Raw genomic sequence first — 7,114 nt, forward strand, 5'->3', positions numbered from 1 at the left:
CTTGGAAGGTGCTTAGACTACTCAGGCAGGCACAGCCAGCAGGTGTGGGGAGCAAACCTGGGAGGCAAGCCTTTGGTCAATGAAAAATGGAAGTGGGGAATCAATACATACTTCCCCCCTTCCCCCCAGACAGCTGGCCACCCAGAGTCTCAGTCATTTACAAGGCTTTATAAAAGAGTGTCCCTGGAGATCCAGCCTGCGGCGGCCAGCTTGGTGACCCTTGCCTGTCTCATTCCCTTCTCCCTATTCCTGCCACCTGGGAATTGTACTCTCTGATAAATATTAGCATACACGTTTTGCCTCAAGCTCTGTCCCCTGGGAATGCAGGATAAAACACTGTCTAAATATTGTCTCCCAGGAGTTATCATAAACATCAAAAGACAAATGGGACTTGAAGGTTAAATATTTATTGTGTGCACATTTGTTTTTCACATTTATACCGAATAACATAAAGAAAAGCCAAATGCTTTGAGGATCCTATGGAAATTCAGTTAAAGCCTAAAATTCCTGCCAGCACAAGTGTTCTTTCCCATGAACTAGAGTAGGTAGACCATAGGAATTAATACTTTCATTAGCAAGCTCTTTATAATTTCAAGAATTTTTCGGATTACCATCTCTTTATACCTTTGTACTAATACTAGTTTTACATAAGGGGAAATGGAAAGTAGGAGGTTTAATTGACATATTCAAAGACAAAGAGTAAGAAGGCCTCCAAACAGGGTGTAAATGATCCAAGTTTTCTCCTCTTCAACCAAGGTTTCTCCCCTTATCCTTCCCTGCTTGCTTCTCTGGACCCAAGTCTGTTGAAAAGCACACAGAGAGCTGCACATGAGAACCGGAGGCAAAAAGCGAGCCACTGGCCGACATGGGCAGAAAAATTCAAATGATTTTTCACTTAGTAACATTAATGTAAATAAACCTCAGATTTCAAATATGATCCTGCTACCTGTTAGCTAACGTAGGTGTTCCGTTTGAGCTGTTTCTGTTCACGATGATTTGTCCTACGACAGAACATTAATAGCTTGGCTTGAAATGTAGGGGGGTAACAAAAGAGTGCAGGTATCTTGTGCCAAATTATTGCATGCAAAACCTGAGAACCAAGGAAAAGAAAAATATTGATTTAGAACATAAAGAGGAAGAAGAACCAGTAAAGACATCTACAGTTATTTCAAGATCAGAGTCGTGAGTCCAGAATTTTATTTTGCCATCTAAAGAGTTGTTCAAAAGACAGCACAGGTAAATTCCTCGTGAGGGTGTTTGGTTGGCATTCACACTGAAAGCAAGAGAGTGATTTAGGGGTCACAGGTTAGAAAAAGGAGGATGTGCCAGAGGGTACCCTTGGGGGACTTAGTATCTGAGCCCAGAGTCCTTCCGGCATCCTTGGATGGAAAAGATAAGTTGAAGACATAGAGGAGGTTTGTTGACTGCTTTCCTGGTGGGATATAGAAGGGCTTCAGGAGTCACCTTTGGGGGGACAGAGGTTCTCCCCAGCAAAGAAGGCAGGGTTTCCCCTAGCTCACACTAAGGTGCATCTTTGCATGAATTAGAAAAAAACACGATCCCTCCCAGGGGCTCTTTTGCTGTTACCCTCATGTGATGGCTATTCTGCTGGTCACAGCTCTCCTCTGATGGAGACCACTGCTGAAATCCCCACTGGCCTTAGGAGGACCGATAGTGCTCTTAGGAGCCCTCCCAGCACAGCTGAGACACGCCGTGATGGTCCTTCTAGATAGACTTGGCTGTAAACGGGAACAGAACACAACACGGACTGAACTTAATGACTTCAACTGCGAGGGCCAGTCTTAGTTTCCAGAGAGTCAATCTAGCTGAAATTTCCCTTAAATGGGTCCTTGTCACTTAGGTCCTGACCTGCAGCCCTGTGGCAGAGACCACTCCAAATCCCCCTCCCCAGAATGCACCCAAACCCCCACTATCCTTGGGATTTTGGCCTAATCATCCTCTTCCCCAATTTCGAAGTACTTGCAGTCCAAGGGAGGGAGAGAGAGAGAGCTTCCCTTGCCTTGTTCATGCCCTGGGACTAGCCTCTTGGAAGGATGCGTGACAGATGATTTATTCCTCTTAGAGAAGGCAGATCACTCCCTTACTCTCAGGACAGGATCTGGCCCACAATTCCTTCCCCATACTGGTTCATTGAGCCATGCAGCACACCTGTGGAGACCACCCATCCCGTTCCAGGAGCAAAGTGCCGGGGGCAGCCTCCATTAGCGCCGGTTTTCTCCAGCAAGAACAGAAAGCAAGTCTGTTCATCTCCTGAAGCAGCCCGGTCTTGCTGCTCATTTCCTATAAATAATTGTTTAGTTGAGAATTCACATGCCTCTCTCAGGAAAGCCACATGTTTCAAGCACAGGACAATCTACTCCTGTTTTAGTGTGAAGAATTTAACAATTCAGGGATACACTTTGCTAAAACATCCAATTTACATTGCTATGCCATTTACTTGGTATTTCAGTCTTAAGTATTTATATTTGCTACACACAAGGCTTCCCTGAGGGCAGTATCTGGGTGCTTACCTTACATTTGCAGGACTGAAAAGGGTTCTTTCCAGAATAAAAAGATAGGCCACAAAGATAAATTATGGTTTCTAGAGCAGAACACCAGAAACTGCAAAGAACCGCATTATGACAGGTTTCCAGCTTTAAAACACTGTATCCTCAGTTCCTTCTGGAATAACTCACATTTATCCAACGAGAGCATTGAGGAAAGCCTTCATCTGGGGTGTCTCCAAGGAATCGCTCCTTTTCCTTCCTGCCAGACCCTCAGTCTCACTTGATGTTTGGTGATTATTTTTGACATACACCCTGGTCCATACCTCACACTTTTACAGACCCAAATATTTATTTGTGATATTCCAGATGTAGGGAATTTTCTGTCTAATTCTGACACAAAGTGCAGCGTATGTCAACTCTTTCTACCTCCCTCCTTATTTTGATTCCCCTTAGCTACAGTAGAGATCCATGTAATTATGAGATGTAGAGAAGTTTATTCTTCTCTAACACATAGTCTGCAGCGTCTGATCTAGCTTGTGTCACTGAGTGACTTTTGTCAGGAAGAGGGTAACTTCCAAATTGAGCATCACCTGAAAAATCTCTCCCATGCTACAGAAAAAAATCCATCAGGTTACTCTGATTTGTAGTAGCTTGGAATTAGCTACTTAACCATTTTAAATTAATCTGTACCTGGGATGAAATTTCTTTTACTTCATGACATCAATGAAAACCTTACATGACCATGCCCCTGTATTTCTCTTCCTCACATCTTTCTTGGATTCTGAACTAGTTTTTCAAAATGTATTTGGATGCCTCAAATGTGTCTCAAAACCTAATGGCTCAAAACCACGTTCACCATCTTCCCTGACAAATCGGCTTCTTCTGACTCACTTATATTAAAGATGAGTTAAACCACTCGCTCATCTGTCCTCACTCCTCTGAGACTCCTCTCACTCACTACTCGTATGTACTACTTGTTACCAGCTCTTGATGCCTTTCTCTCTTCTCCGTTCCACTGGTCTCCACCATGCTTCCTTAGGACTCCTGCAGCTGAGTGATGATTTACCACAGACAGTAAGTGCATGGAGTTCGGGCTCACGGCTTAGATTGGGTCCGCCACATTCCGTCTGGACTTGGTCAAATTATTTTACTTCAGTAAACCTCAGTTTCCTCATCTATAAATGAGAAATAATATTAGTATGAGGATAAAATGAGATAATGAGAAAGTGTTTGTAACAGTACATGACACATAGTAAGTATTAGCCTAAACACTCCGTGAGTGTTTCCCTGTCGTATCACCCACTCCATTCTGGTGCCATCACAACAGAATGTGTGGTGGCCAATGAGTGCTCAGTATTGTGAGATGAATAAGAAAGAGCTCATTGTTACAACGCCACCTCTACAATCTCCTCTCCACAAGCCTTCAGAGCATGGCAAATTGTATCATTGTTAAAAGACGTTCCTGCCCATCTCTCTGAGTTGCAGGGTTGGGTCGGGGAGAGTTGGTTATCTTTCCCTGCTCTGCTATCAGGTGTGGTTGTGTGAGTTGCTTTGGTTAATGAAATGGGAAGGGAATGTCCTGTGGCATCTCCAAGCGGAGGCTTGGAGTTTTCTTTCTTTTTACTACCATTGTCTGTGTGTGTATAGTGAGAAGACTTAAAATTTTCTCTGTTCGCAACTTTCAAGTGTATAATGCAGGATTGTTGGCTCTATTCAGATCCCCAGAACTTCTTCATCTTATAACTGAAAATTTGTACTCTTAACCAACATCTCTCCTTTTCTCTACCTCCTAGCTCCTGCCAACAATTGTTCTACTCTCTGTTGTTATGAGTCCCACTTTTTAGATTCCATGTGTAAGGGGGATCATACAGTATTTGTTTTTCTCTGTTTGGCTTATTTCACTTGGCATCACGCCCTTCAGGTTCATCCATGTTGCAAATCACATGTGGTTTTCCAGCTTGTCTTTCCCTTTGTTGAAAGACCTGCGGTGTTCCAGGTAGAAAGGAGGTGTACTGTTAGTGGGTCCTAGAGTGAAGCCAAGTGGAACTGAGCTGGAGTCTAATTGTATCAGACAGGTAGAAAGAAGGAGCAACAAATAAGTATTCCCTGCTGTGAGCCCCTACAATTCTGAGATTGTTTGTGATCCTTCTTTATCCTGGCTGATCATTCAGAAACACACTCATGAATATGTTGCTTTCCATTAGCTACAGAATAAAAGCGTACTGTCCTTAGCATGACATACAAGGACCTTCAAATTTGGTCCAGTGATCCGCTCCTCAATCTACTTCTCCTGGCAGTCCGTACTGAGACGTTCTCTGCTTAATCCACACAGAAAATTTTAACCTCAGAACATCACTCTGAAGACCTGTTTCCACCTCTCTGAGATCCTGCCTGTCCTTAGCACCTGACTTAAGGAGAAACAGAAATCTCTTCTCATTCTAGTGAGTTCAAGGTAGGATTTATAGCTAACGACTAAGTGGTTTACAGATTCACTGGAAAGACTAAGGAAGCCAGTTAGCAGAACTTCCTAGGAAGAAGGTCATACCACAGCACCGGCTGACAAGGGAGCTGCTGTTTCCACCACATTCACCAAACTGCCCTTCCCGCGCGGACGCAGCCCCTCCAGCTGCCTGCTGCTAAACCGTGCCACTTCTGGGACCACTGACCCAGCAAAACTGGGCTCTTGGCTACACCCAGTTCCATGCTCAAGCCTCTCACACACGCATGTGGTTGGCAAAGTCCAAATCACACCCACAACCACCAGCTGCAAGGTCATCTGAGAAAGGTTGTTTTTAACTTCCAGGCCTGCAATCCAGAAAGGCATCCTAGAAAGAGGTTGGAATAAATGCTGATTGGGTCATTCCTCCATGATGAGATCAGTCTTCTAAGAAGAGAAAGAGACCAGAGCTCCCTCGCTCTCTCCATCTCTCCCCCCCACCCCGACCCCCCGGGGATACAATGAGAAGGTGGCCACCTGCAGGTCAGGAGGAGTTCTCACCAAGAACTGAATCAGCCGACACCTTGATTTTGGACTTTCCAGCCTGCAGAACTGTGGGAAGTAAATGCCTGTTGTTTAAGCCCCCCACCCTGCCCCAGCCGAGGTATTTTACAGTTACAGTAGCTCAAGCTAAGACAACCCTCAATAGAGAACCTTCATGCATCTTGTTTCCTGAAGACCCCTTGAAACGTGTAGAACACGGATCATTATTGCCATCTCTGAGATGAGAAGCCTGAGACTTGGGCACGTCACATGGTGAAGCCAGGACCAAAACGCAGGTTTGCTAGATGCTCGTCCGGCGCCCTCCCAATACGCCCAGGAATCTAAATTTTTCTAAGTGCTAGGCCCTGAGACTTTGAAAGTCTGGGGTGACAAGTGCAGCTGTGGCTGTTTCGCTGCAATAAGGTGGCATTATCAGCGGTGCCGAGAGCTCCCCGAGGAAAAGCCCGCCCTCCGACAGGGTGGAGAGTCAGCTGCCGGGAAAATAATTAATCCTCAGTCCTCTGATTCCTATTAGGATAGTGTCTCTCTCATTTGTTATCTTTAAATGAAGTGAAGTGGGCGCTATCAGAAAAGTGGTGCTTCCTCCTTGGCTTGTTGGGAAGTTGGGGGGAAGCAAAAATATTTTCCACATTTTGATTTTCACTGGAAATTTTCACCGGAAGATATAAGTCTTTGTGGGCCATTCATATGCCTAGAAAATCCTATTTGTTGTTATAAAAATCTAACCAGAAAAGAGAATTATTGATTTTCCTAGGAAATAATGAAAAGTCATTAATGCATTTATGCCTGTGTGCATTTAGGGTTTCAGAGTGAGAACGCTATTACAATGTTTTCAGTAGCATTTCTAGAAAATGATTCATTCCGGGGCCAAAGAAGAAATAAATTTTAAAATTCGAGAGTCTAGGGGCGCCTGGGTGGCACAGCGGTTAAGCGTCTGCCTTCGGCTCAGGGCGTGATCCTGGCGTTCCAGGATCGAGTCCCACATCGGGCTCCTTGGCTGGGAGCCTGCTTCTTCCTCTCCCTCTCCCCTGCTGTGTTCCCTCTCTCGCTGGCTGTCTCTCTGTCACATAAATGAATAAAATCTTTAAAAAAAAAAAAAATTCGAGAGTCTGAAATATTAATTTCAGAGCCTCTAAATCTAGAAATTATTAAATCCTGGAATGTTTGAACCAGAGGAAATCTCAGAAATGATCAGTCTGATGGAATTTAACCAAATTTAAAGCAAGAAAACTTTTTGTTCAAATAAGATTTTATGGAAAACTCCCAACCAGATAAGACCAACGCTGTTCTGAACGAAGTGGAGCTAGGTGGTCAAGCCTGACGCATGTGGCCACTTTCTCACAATGCTCCCACCCACCCGACATCTCCAAAGAAACCTAGGCTTCAAAAAACCCAGTTCCAAAGGCACAGAGATTGTCCAGCTCAAGGCCATGTAGGTAGTACCAGCACTGGAACTTGGACCTACGCCTTCTGATTTTTGTACTTTCCTTGAAAAATCCCTGGGACAATATATTCTTTGGTGACTTTTGCTGATCTTCCTTTGCCCCATGTCCAAGCACTCACACCCACTTCTCACTGTAGCTTGAGAGCCATCCCTTTTTGCTAA

The sequence above is a fragment of the Ursus arctos genome, unplaced genomic scaffold (genome assembly GCF_023065955.2).
Source record: "Ursus arctos isolate Adak ecotype North America unplaced genomic scaffold, UrsArc2.0 scaffold_1, whole genome shotgun sequence".
Lineage (NCBI taxonomy): Eukaryota > Metazoa > Chordata > Mammalia > Carnivora > Ursidae > Ursus > Ursus arctos.